We start from the raw sequence: 12,511 nt of genomic DNA, 5'->3' as shown, positions 1-12,511 counted from the left end.
GTCTATTTGGTATGATTTGGTAGGTTATTTTTTGGGTCTGGGAACACTAAAAAAACTTTTCATATGAATTAATGGCAATTGATTCTTCACTTTATGTCATTTTGGCTTACTAAAGATTTCATAGGAACACTGCTTTCAGATAGTGGGGGAAACCTGTATTACTCTATGGTCCAAGAGGTACAAGGGAGATTGTTCCGTGCTTATTGTGCCTAGAAGCACAACATGGTGGCCCAATCCCTCCAGATACAGGAATTGTCTTCTGGCATCACTTACGTATTTAAGGAGGCTTTAGCCCACAGCTCTGTTAGTTCTGTAAAATAGTTATCTGAACTTCCATTTTTAAAAGGAAAAGACCCTTTAGAAAACGGGCATACTAAATCTAGCCTGCCTCCTACACAGGCAGAATTGTGTAGGCGGTGAAAAGCACAGGAGTTGAAATTGGTCAGACTAAGGCTGTCATCCTGCTTTGCTGCTAGTTGGCTATATGGCCTTTGGCAAGTTACCTACACCTAGTTTTCTCCTCTGTAAAAGAGGGATAACACTATCAACCTTCGAGAGTGATTATGATGATTAATTGAAGTATTAAGACACTTGGCACAGGGACTGGCACGTAAAAAGTACTCAATAAGTGATAGTTCATTTTATGAGTGGTCGCAAAATACCTTTTGGGAAATAATGACAATCACTGTCTTCCTCACAGGGTCAAGTGAGGATACTGTTCAGGAAAGCAAACTATAAGGCCTATTATTAGAATAAACATACATCAGGAGGAGGTCACCTCTTAAACCAGAAGTTGACAAAGCTCTTTGACAACTAGATTGTGCTATGGAGTTGGTAGAGAGGGCAGGGCCAGGAGAAAGAGGAGCTAAAGATGAACTTCAATTATTACACAGTTATTGCCCGGGGCTGGCCTTTATTGCAATAATAAACAGGCCACTGTAAAGGGGGGTAGTTGATTAATATAGCAGGGGTGCCAAAAAATGTAACAAGTAGACACTTTGGTCAATGTTTCTCAAGCAGTAGTTCGCCGTAATCAGAAGTGTCTGGACACTGATAGTAACCACTGTGAGCACCTCTTATAATTGCAGAAGTCAAACGTGATATGTATTCATCTTTTGTTATTGGTATATATTGAGTATTATAATTTTAATAGCATTTTCCTTTCTTAAAATGTATGTACATTTTTTGGCACCCTCTGTATACCTGGTGGTAAAGATGGAAACTCTGTGCTTGGTAGAGCTGGGTAAGTGGAAAGAATAAAGGGAGCAAATATATTTGCTTGAAATTAGGTAAAAGATTTCTCTTTCAAGAACTTCATCCTGGCTGGCTTCAATGCCAGGCTTCTGTTCCCTCCCTGCCTCTTTGTGGGCCTCTGCAGGAAGCACACATCAACTCTGTACAATGTAAAGATCCAAAATAGCTTACATGGAGATAAAGCATCTGCTTGTACAAATAGGAAGGGCAGAAGTCACTGGAGGTAGGCAGTGAGTTCCTCCTGATTCCTTTCTTAGCCCAGCCTGCCCTTGGCCTTCTACTCCACAAAGAGGTGGAATTAAACTCCATTCTCTCTCTAACCCCTGTTCTTTGTTCCTCTTCATAGGAACACGTCCAAAAACGGGTGTACTAGTGGCTATAGGGGACCTACTGATGCGACCACCTCACCCCCATGCCCCACTCTATCCATTTGCTTTATCCTTATACCTGTTAGGGACTAAACACAGTCAAGGGAATGAGTTTTCCACTCTGGATTTTTTTTTTCAATTCACCATTGTTCTAATCAGCAGTCATCCATCTTCCCTCTTACCTCATTCTATGAGGTGAATAATTTATAGCCATGTTACAGTTCAAGGTCAGGCTACGTGCTACAGCTGGAGGCACCTCTGGCTTTACTCAGTTGGATGCTGTTGAGGATCCTTGGTGGGTGGGCAGAATACGCATTTGGGCAGTGACACTGCTGAAAAAGTGTCAGTGCTGGCTGAACCTGTCACTCTGCTGGAGGGCCTGGGCCCAGGGGAGGCTTAGTATATCGCTGCTGATTGCTAACCTCTGAGACCTCATATCCTGTAATTTGCCAAGACAGACCTGTGATTACAACCTAATAATCACTGCCCAAGCCAGGTTCTGAATAAGTGGGGTGTGAGCTTGTATTAAAAAAGAAAATGATAAGGAGCTATTTGCTCAGCAAAGACATTCTGTAGAGCAAATCACATGTATACATTGTACTGCCTTCCTCCATCATCTCACAGCACCCTCCAAAGTTTTCACTATGAGCCTGAATTTGAACTATATTGTAGCTGTCCTGTCTGCAGGCTGTGCTCAGATTTTTATAAAAGATCATTTAATTTTATTCAACACAATCCAGTGAGTTTATACATTTATTTTAGTATCTGTTCTATGCCTGGGGCTCTAGTGGTGAGGCATGGATTAAAATATTGGGGCTGCCTTGAAGATATATTCAACTGAGTTAGAGAAATAAGTACCTTTACTACTTCATAGTGAAGACTGAAGGCAAAACTAAAAGTGCTTTTAGTTTTCCTGCCCTCTAACTATAGACTTTCCAAAGATCACAGCTCATACTTTCCTCCATCCCTCTTGCTTTGAGGAAGAGAAATTGAGACCTTATCTAAGGCTTATTCCTCCATGGAACTTGAACCTCACAGAGGACTTTCATCACCAACTTTTTCTTTCATTGTCCACCTCTCTGCAATTGCCCTAGGAACATGTTCAAATTTAACTATCTTTACATTTCTTTCTCTGTCTTCCTTTCCTCTTGGGATACAGTTTTTCTTCTTCCATTCAATCATTTATTCATTAATTTAATAAATGCTTACTGAGGGACACTGTAGGCAAGGCCTCTCCTTGAGTGGAGACGTAAAAACAAATAAGGTCCTTGCCTTTGAGTAGCTCACTTTGTGATTGGGTAGGTATAGATAAAGAGGTAAATATTGGTGCCACCTTTCTCCTTCTTTTCATTGTCAAACTTCCTAGAAGAGGAAACTTCCCACCTGCTCATTATTCAATCCCTGAGGCCCTCACAGCGCTTCTGAAACAGCCGTCATAAAAGTCAGCTGGGACTTTCTATTTCCAAAAGTCCAGTCCTCATCTTAGCACTGGTTCATCCCAGCACTCTTGCCGAATTAGACATCTTGCTGAACTTTTGTCACAACATGGTTCGCTGGAGACAGAGAACTCCTGTTCCAACTCTGCTACTTACAGGCTGTGTGGCCTTGGGGGAGTCACATATCCTCCCTGAGACTCAGTTGACCCTGAGACTCTGTCAACTGGGGACTTAAAAAGTCTATGTTTCAGGGTTATTGTGAAGATTAGATGAGATAATGTATGAAAAGTTCCTGTCATGTGATAAATACTAAACAAATATTAGTCTCCTTTCCTTGGATGACGCTATACATTTGTTTTAGTTCTTTGACTATCTCACTTAGAATTTTCACTGGATCTTTGCCCTTCTTATCTCTTTGTTTAAGCATTACTTAATGGAACTTTGCTTTTGGGGGGGTCCCCTCACCAAAATTCCAGGAAAAGTCCAAGATTTCTATCTGGAGAGTCTACCCTTTCCCAACCTCGAGCTCCATCCTCCATCCCCAATCTGAGTAGATTTGGTAGAACAGATCTGGGCATAGCATGTGACCCAGGCCTAGCCAATCAGAGTCTTGCGTTTTCCTGGACAAATAGTAACTGGTTCAGGAGTGGGCAAGACTCCTCTCAAAATCACTGAGACTCCAGGAGACCTCTACTGAAGCTTCTGGGAGTGAGGCAAGTTTTCCCTCTGGGCTTGAATGTGTGAAGATGTCAGACCAGATGGAAATGTAGCCATCCTGCTACCATGAGGGACACCCAGCCCATGAATGGAACTAAGCCCGAGGAAGCAGAGCCAAAGGAAAAGAAAACATCATTTGGACATCATTTGGGCCTCTGCAACACATCACACCTGAAAGCAACATAACTTCTGGACTTCTTTGCTTATATGAGACATTAAGACTCCTTTCTGCTTAAGCATAATCCCTTTTTGGATTGAATTTTCTGATAATTGTAAGCAAATGAATTTTAACTGAGAGAAATATGTTAACAATCACTCTTCATTCATTCATTCAACAAATGCTTATCAAGCATATTCTACGTATGTGCTAAGGACTGTGCTAGAACTAAACATACAGTTGTGGTCTAGACCCCATCTTTGCCTTCAAGAAACTTGTAGTCTCATAAGAGACAAGTAAATAGGTAATGACTATATAGTGCCATTAGAACTGCAGGCAGGGGTTGTACAGCATCCTCTGGAGGCACAAAGAGGGGATACCTAAATTATCTCAGGGAATCATGGAAACCTTTCCAGGGGGTATAATCTACACAGAGACTCAAAGAATACATAGACAGGTGATGTGGGGAGGGATGAAGTTTTTCATGCAGTGGGAAGAAAACGGTAAGCAAAGCCTCAGAGAAAATAGAGAGCACAGGACATTTTGGAGACCTATGGTGAGTGTAATAGAGTTTTAGGGAGAGGGTCTACCAAGAGTGTAAAGAGGTAAGCAAGAATTAAACCATGAAGAACCTTGAGAGCTTAAGGAATTTGCATAGAAATATGAAAGGCTTTTAGCAGGAGAATGTGTGGGCATGTCACCTACTGCTACATGTGCAATGTACCATCCATTCCCACACCTGTAAATGTCATCTGCTTCTAGGTTGATGAACCCCAAATCTGTGTCTCAGGCCTCTATCCTGATCTCAAGACACACAATTCTATGTGTACACCTTATGGGAACTTCAAATAAATCTGTTCAGTCCCCAAATTCTGGAATAACATTGTCCTCTTTCCAGTCACTGGCCCTAAGCCCTGAGTCACCTTTTTCTCTTCCATTTCCTGTACGGTCCTCAATGGTTGCCAAATCTCAGCAATTCTATTTTCAGAATGTCTCTTTCATTTTCACGTAAACTGAAGGGGCTTATATTTTCAATTTTCCAGAAAGCTTTCCCATCACCTTTCTTCTGGAAACTGAGCTGGGTATATGTAGGCCTGGCTACACATGGTGTCTGCAGCAGACAAATGTCATTAAGGTGACCCTTCATGATCTCCATTTCCTGGTGTTCAGGCCTCTATGTGATCCCCTCTCTTTGAGTGTGAGTGGGACCTATGACTTGCTTTTACCAAGTAGGCTGTCACTCCCATGTTTATGTTACACGTACTATGTAAGACCTGTGTTGCTGGCTTGCTCTAGATTCTTCTTATTGGTTTGGTGAAGTCCATGTTGGGGGAACTCACTTGGCAGGGAACTGTACATAGCCTCTGGGAGCTGAGGGAGGCCTCTAGCCAACAGCCAGCAAGAAGTTAGGGACCTCAGTCCTACAACAGTAAGAGAACAAATTCTGCCAACAACCTGAGTGAGCTTAGAAACAGAATCTGTCCCAGTTTAGCCTCCAGCTGAAAACCTAGTGCTGTCTGACTTCTCACTTGCAGTTTTGCTGAAAACCCTATTACGTTGTGCCCAGACTCTTGACCTATAGAAGCTGTGAGATAAGAAACACGTTTTATTTTAAGCCACTCAGTTGGCAGTAAATTTGTATAAAGCCATAGAAAACTCCATCTGCATGGCAGATATGTTCATTGCTTATCTACTGACCATTTGCACCTGTGTTCTTTCTAGCAGAATACTGATTGTGTTTCAGATATTGGGCACCCATATGCTTCATGGGTATCTACAATCCTATAGGTCAATTGGTCTAACCCAGTTTTGTTTATCCCATTTGCCTCACCAATGATTGGCGAAACATGGGCATATGACCCAATCACAACCAATAAAACAAGAGGACATTTCCTGGGAAGTTTTCCTCACCCTAAATATGGATGCAAGTCAAAAACTCGCTTCTTCCTTCCCTGGACCTTGTTATGTGAGGGAATGATTCTTGGAAATGCAGCAGCCATCTTACCCTTGAAGGGCAAGTCAGGACAATAGGAGAGAAGCCCACCTGTGACCCTTACATCATAGAATCACTATTGTAACCAACAGTAACCTGCGTGGAACTCCTTGGAAGAAAAATATTGCATTATTGCCATAATTTAAACCGCTTTTAAATGGGTATTCTATAGCTCCCAGCCAAAAGCACTCTAACCGAAACCTTGTAAAAGGTTCAGAACAAGGAATGGGCATGTGACCAGAGCAGGGTTTCTCAGAGTCATTTGCTGTGATTGATGTCCTGATTCTGGACAAAGTCCAGTAGGCTTGCTAAGCTGGGGGAGGAAATGAATCCCAGACTGCTGGAAGCCATCTTTACCAGCACAATCAGTGGGCTACTGTGCAGCAAAGAATAAGGCCAAACTCTTGGAGATAGGGAGAGATATAGCAGTAATGAATCCCCATACTGTCACTAAAGCTCTGGTTTCCTGCAGGTCATATCATTTAGTGCTATAAAATAACCTCACATTCTTCCTCGCTATGTCAGTGAGTAAATACACTCTTTTGCTTACCTGGGTTTGAGTTGAATTTCTATCACTTGCACTGAAAGAATCCTAACTAATATACTCTTTCTTTTGCCCTTCTAGTACCTACAGTATCCTTGCCTAATTTACTGCCTACTAGTTGGTATCTCTCACCCCTCAATCTATTCTATGTATCTGGTTATACCATTTTCCTCCTGAAATGTCCCCAGAGCACCTCACGGAAGGTGACTAGCTGTAAAACAGAATTCTTCAAACTGACATTCACTGTCTCTCCCCATCCTCCCGATTTTTTTTCTCCATCTTCTATTACAGTGTTTCTTAAACTTTTCACTTTTTACCATAACCCACAATATGATGTCAACCAAGCACAAAAGAGTTAGGAGGCTTTGAGTAGAAATAAATGACAAAGATTTATTTAAGGGCCTTAGGATTTGCAAGCTGGAAACACAACTAGGCAACACGCAGAGTGTTCCAAAGAAGTAAGAAAAGCTGAGAATTTGTAGAATAAAAAGTACATTCTTGAGAAGAATCAGTCCTGCATTCTTAGCCTCTGAATGGGTCGGAGATGATAATCTCCTGATGTGCGGTGGTCTGGATAATGGATGTTAAGCAACCTGGACAGGTGGACATTCTATCCTAAGTATTTCAGGAGGTAATCATAGTGTTATCTATACAGCTATATACTTATCGGTATATAGGTATATAAATATAGAGAGACATATAGATATATCTCCAGGCATAACTGGAGAGTTCAAAAATTTAAGTTCCCACGCAAGTTAAAGCAAGATTAGAATTGTTTCCTCATGCCTCAGCCTACTTGATTTTCATAATTTAGCAGCTTGACCATAGTGATTCCATTTTATTTCTTCAACTTTTCCTCAAAAAATATATAGCATATCAAATATAACATATAAAATTATATATTACATAATATGTCATTATATAAATTATGTATTACAAATTACATATAATTATATATAATTTATAATATGTAAAAGAAGAAAAGATAGTGCATTGACATAGTAAGGGTATTATTTTGTAAAACAGTTGTTTTAGTTAGGACCTAACTGTTAGGTGTATGTGTGTATGAATGATGTATGAGGTCAAATGTAAAAAATACATACGAGTATGCATATATTTATATATAGCATATATTATATAATATATAATTACATATATGATGTGCTATAAAATTATATACTATAATAACATATAATGTAATATAATATACTTAATTTATAATTATGTAGTATATAGTAGTATGTAGTATATATGTGGTTTTTATATTATGAAGCAACACATATATATATATATACACATATAACTAAAGCAATCATTTTAAAAAACAATACTTACCCTTACTATGTACAACACACTATTTTTTTCTTCTTTTCTATTCCATCCATTCCTTTTAAAAAATGCTGGTTGCCGCCCAAATGCTTCTCTTCTCACAAGAGTGAAAAATGCAATCGCTTTGCTGCTCTAAGCTGTATTCACTGTGGCTATAAAGGGATTTCAAGATGTTCTATTCCATGAGGAGGGACTCCGTGGCTTTTCTTTCTTATGGAGAATGACTCTAGATCCCAGGTTTCCTGCCGCAAAAGTTAGGAAATTTACCACTGAGGATGAGGCTGGGCCTTGCAGGAACTCTGTGAGCCCTGATGGTTCGGAAATGGATAACACTGAGCAGCTTCTCTTGTCAAGTGCCCCTAGGGCTCAGGATGTTCAAACATTGAACAACTGCTCCTTGGGAACCTCTTAACAATTCTGGATAAAAAGAAATCAGAGAGAGGGAGATGTCTAGGAATCTACCCCTGAACAACTAGTTTTCAATATAGGAGATTACTTGTCATCACCTTAATATGCATTTAACCCACCCTCCACCTTCTACTCCCCAGTGGCTTTTTAAAGAGGTTCCAGTGGGACAGTTATGATTTCTGGACAGAAAGCACCATCTGAAACAGAAAACAAGTTTGGAAAGCAGAAAAATAAACATGTACAATAATCAATGAAAACAAGCAAGCACCTTGGTGAGTTATTGACTGAAGGTGATAATGAAAGTGCAGAACCTTTGCAAAGCATGTAAAACAAAATATAGTCAGTACCTTCAGTTAACAAAGACAACATTTTATGTATTGGTATGATATATCTATCATTCTTGAACTCTTTTATTTTTAAGGTAATAATCACGAATATATGTCTTTATACGTAAATATTTCCCCCACTTTCTTAACGGGGACAACTTGAGCTGATATTTATCATCCTCAAAAAATCACTATTTTATAATTAATCATGGTGTAGAATAATTGGAAACTTTCAAAGTTTATAAGAAAGCCATTAGATAGACCACAAATAAGAAATGATGTAATCTTTAAAAATACCAGTATTCCCTGTGCAGGCAGTATTTTAGGTCACTAAGATAAAAAAAAATTCAAAACTTCAGGTTCTTCAAGTAAGAAAAGCCCTTAGACAGGGATACTTTTTATGATGGATTGGTGCCAATGTTTTAAACTTGTATATTCAATTGTTGCCAAAACATTAAAAGAAACTCCCTTACCGTGAGAAACACAATAGTAATGAGGTTTCCCTTTTGTCTTTAATTCCAAGAATCAGTTGTTTAGTGACTTATACTGAATATTTTTAGAAAAGTCTCTTTTTTTGTCTTTTGCATACATTAACAGGAAATAAAATTAGCATATTCAATATAAATCAATGTACTTGGAGGTTCAAAGTTTTCCCCAAGAAGAGCTCATTACATAATTTAACTCAAGTGAAGCCAGTAGAAGATGTTCTGTCAAGTTGCCTGAAATGTAACAGGCTCAAAAACTTAAAATAGAATTAAGTGAATATGAAGAAAGTATGCAATAGTGTTGAAACAAGTTCCAGTTGAAACGAGTTGCCACTCGCTTGCCACTTTTGCAGATTCTCAGCACTCCCAACCTCTGTTATGAACATATTCCTCCATCTTTCTTAAATAGATTGTCCCCTTTTCTCGTAGAAATTCTCTTAATGTGTCCTATCCGGTTCAATTTGTCTGTAACAGAATTCAACCACCATACCGCTGTATCAATTCCTATGTGTCAGTCACAGTCAAAATGTCCTAGCAATTCGTCAAGGATAGATTCCAAGTGGTTACACACCCTCCCTAAGATGCAGTTAGTCTCCTTATCAGTGACAATCGTCAGGGTAAATAGGACAAACACAAATCAATATTTCTACTGCCATTAAGTAATGTGTCCATATTTGCATGATGCCGGGGGTATGATAAGACTGAGGAGAGAGAACACTGAAGGGGAAAGACACCTGGAGTGAATGTGAGGAGTCTCCCAGTCTCCATTCTGACACATCTGTGTGACGTCAGCCAAGTTTCCTTAGCGCTCAGCATCTCAGTTTTCACATCTTTCAAATGATGGAGAGATTTCTAAAGTCTCTTCCAACTCTGTTTAAAAAAAAAAATCTTAATGTCTCTATGAAAAGCATTCTGAATTAGAACTCCTTTGGTTATCAAGAACAGAAATTCAGTTGATCTAGCTCTAGGAGATATTTTTTAGACAACTCTATTGTGCAAGGGATGGCACGTTGGTAAGTTTCCTTTGACTCAAACAAAGCCTAGTTTTGATCCTCCATGACCTTGTGGTAGCAGGAACGTGCATGAAAGGGTGTATGCAAGTGCAGGGATAGGGATTTGCGAGGCAGGGATGATATTCAAAATATTTGACAACAGCCACAAAGGTGCAAATCAGCTGAACATTAATCTGGGTAAAAAGTGTTGGGAATTGGGGGAATGGAAGGGGTGAGGGGAAAAGAATGAAACACAAATTGCTCTTCTCTTTCTGATTCTCCTTCCCCCACCCCTGCAATAAATGAGAATATCAGTGCCTCAGTAAATTAATTCAACACATAACGTAGGCATTTAATGGAAGTCAAAAGCAGAGATGCAGCAGCCTGTAAGAATGAATTGGAATCGGGGTTCGAATGGCATTGACTCTAGATCCATCTCTTCTTGCAGTTTGCTCTTCTCTGCAGGATTCCGCCCTGTTTCCTTTCTCTCATCTGCTCAGATTGGCTTTGTCTGGTTTTCCAGTTTGCATGCTCCTGAATTTACTTTGTTGTTGTTGTTCAAAATACCATATGAACCAAATCCATATTCCTCTTGAAAAGGATTTAATTGGCAAACCTCTTCCTAGACCATTTAGCTGTGATCCAGGTAGCACAGACATATTGGGGGGAAAAATAACTGCTGGGAACCTATTGCTGTTAGAACGTGGATGGTAGCACAGGACTGATATTGACAATATTTAACAGTTGGTACCGGATAGGCATCAACCAGCCTATGAGAATGGACACCAGCCATACGGAACCAGTACAGCTGGGCCAAGGCATTCTAGCTGGATAGCAACCTGGAATGGGGAAAAGAGGACCAATTCCCAGAAAACAGGAAATAATGGTAAATTGGGCAGTTAATCCAAGATTTGTCTATTACAGAATCTAAGAGAAAAAAGAGGCAAACCCATCTTAAAAACAAAGTAATACTGTTCTTGGAAACATTTTAGCAATAGAAGGATAATTTAAGTATAAGTGGTTTCTATTTGCTTGTAGGAAAGATTGCCATTTGACAGTGTGCTGAGAGTTGCAACAACAAAAGAGAAATATAGCCCAGGACGTTCCCTACCCACTGCCCCCAGGAGCTTTCACTCTGACTTGAAAAAAAAAGACATACAGAAAATTTACAGAACCAGGCATTGAATTGGACACATATTTGAGTGCCCTGCGAGTCAGAGAAACAGATAGATGGCTGTGGGCCAGAGAAGTTAGGGCCACTTTCAGGGAGTTGCTGAGGTTTCTGTCTATGGCTCCTTTCAGCCATAAAGATGATTGATTGATTTATTTATACTTATTTTCTTAAGACCACATCCTCTTTTATTTCATCTTGAGAAAACAAATGTTCGCTCCGGATGAGAATGAGCCAAGTACCGAGGACAATAACTAGCTCTTCCATTTGTTCCAATGAATTCCAAAGGAGGAAGAGGAAATAGGAACTAGACAGTTTCAGTCTATTAATATTCAGCTTGTGAACTCTATAGCCGGGTACTTCCTGAGCAAGACTGCCTCTAACAAGGCTGCATATGTGAACAGTCGAAGATGGAGATGGCAAATACAAAGAATTTAACATGTATATGTTTAGTATGACGTCCCCATACGCTCTCTAAAATTCCCCATTTGGTCAGAGCTGGCCCATCTTTGCTCCACGGTTCCTCAGATTCTGCTTTGCTGCTTTTGAGGGAGCATAGGTTCAGATCACATGGGAGCTGGTGGGGGCCATTCCCGTGGCACCCTGCGGGGCTAACTAGTACTTATATCTTTTGGTCTTGGGCCTCTCACCGCAGATGTAGGTACCCCTATGGCGTCAAGCCCATTTACCATCACCTCATGCCAGTACTCGCCCCACCATGTGCTGGGTTCTTCTGGGGTCCTTGAATGTATGTGGGCAACCGCAACACCGAGATTTTTAAGGAAGTGTCTGACAACTACTGCAAGGTTTATCTCTGACTTGACATCGTTTTTCATCCCCACCTCCAGGTAGGAGACAGCTTCCCAGAAATTTCACTGTGTTCTCTAATTTTCCTTCTTGTCTCCCCAATTTCTCCTCTTCCAACAACTTCTTGTTTTCAGGGGATGCATATACAGCCGTCCTTGAGGAACTATTTGATTGGGCCCACAGATTTCTTCACTGAAACCAGGTCACCCCAGACTCCAAGTTCCTCCACTGACGGCATGAGGATGAGCTCCAGGTTGTCTTTGGACCGGTTTCATGTCCTCCACCAGCTTGTAGACACTGTGTCGCCCGTTTAGGCTCAGCTTCCGGCCCTCTTTAGCTTCCACAGTGACCATCCTGTGACTGAGAGAGAGGCTGAAGTCGCATTCTGAGCCTGGGGTGCCCCTCTCAGAGTCTGGCGGGAGCAGCGTCCGTAGTCCTGGCCCGCAGCTGCTCAGCGTCCGCCAGCAGCAGAGCCCGGCCACCATGGGGGACCCTGTGTTCCCAAGTGCCGAGGAGACCTCCAT

At 40.7% G+C, this 12,511-nt stretch overlaps 1 pseudogene across 1 annotated transcript in view; it reads right to left on the bottom strand.

The window, feature by feature from the left end:
- LOC308494447 (large ribosomal subunit protein bL9m-like) overlaps positions 1 to 12,511 on the bottom strand; it is a 31,664-nt pseudogene extending 19,153 nt beyond the window's left edge. The window contains exon 1 of the transcript in view: positions 11,831 to 12,511. The product of the transcript in view is annotated as a large ribosomal subunit protein bL9m-like (transcript). The remainder of the gene's footprint in view (positions 1 to 11,830) is intronic.

This window comes from Rhinolophus hipposideros (genome assembly GCF_964194185.1).
Source record: "Rhinolophus hipposideros genome assembly, chromosome: 3".
NCBI lineage: Eukaryota > Metazoa > Chordata > Mammalia > Chiroptera > Rhinolophidae > Rhinolophus > Rhinolophus hipposideros.
This window is presented reverse-complemented; position numbering and strand designations above follow the sequence as displayed.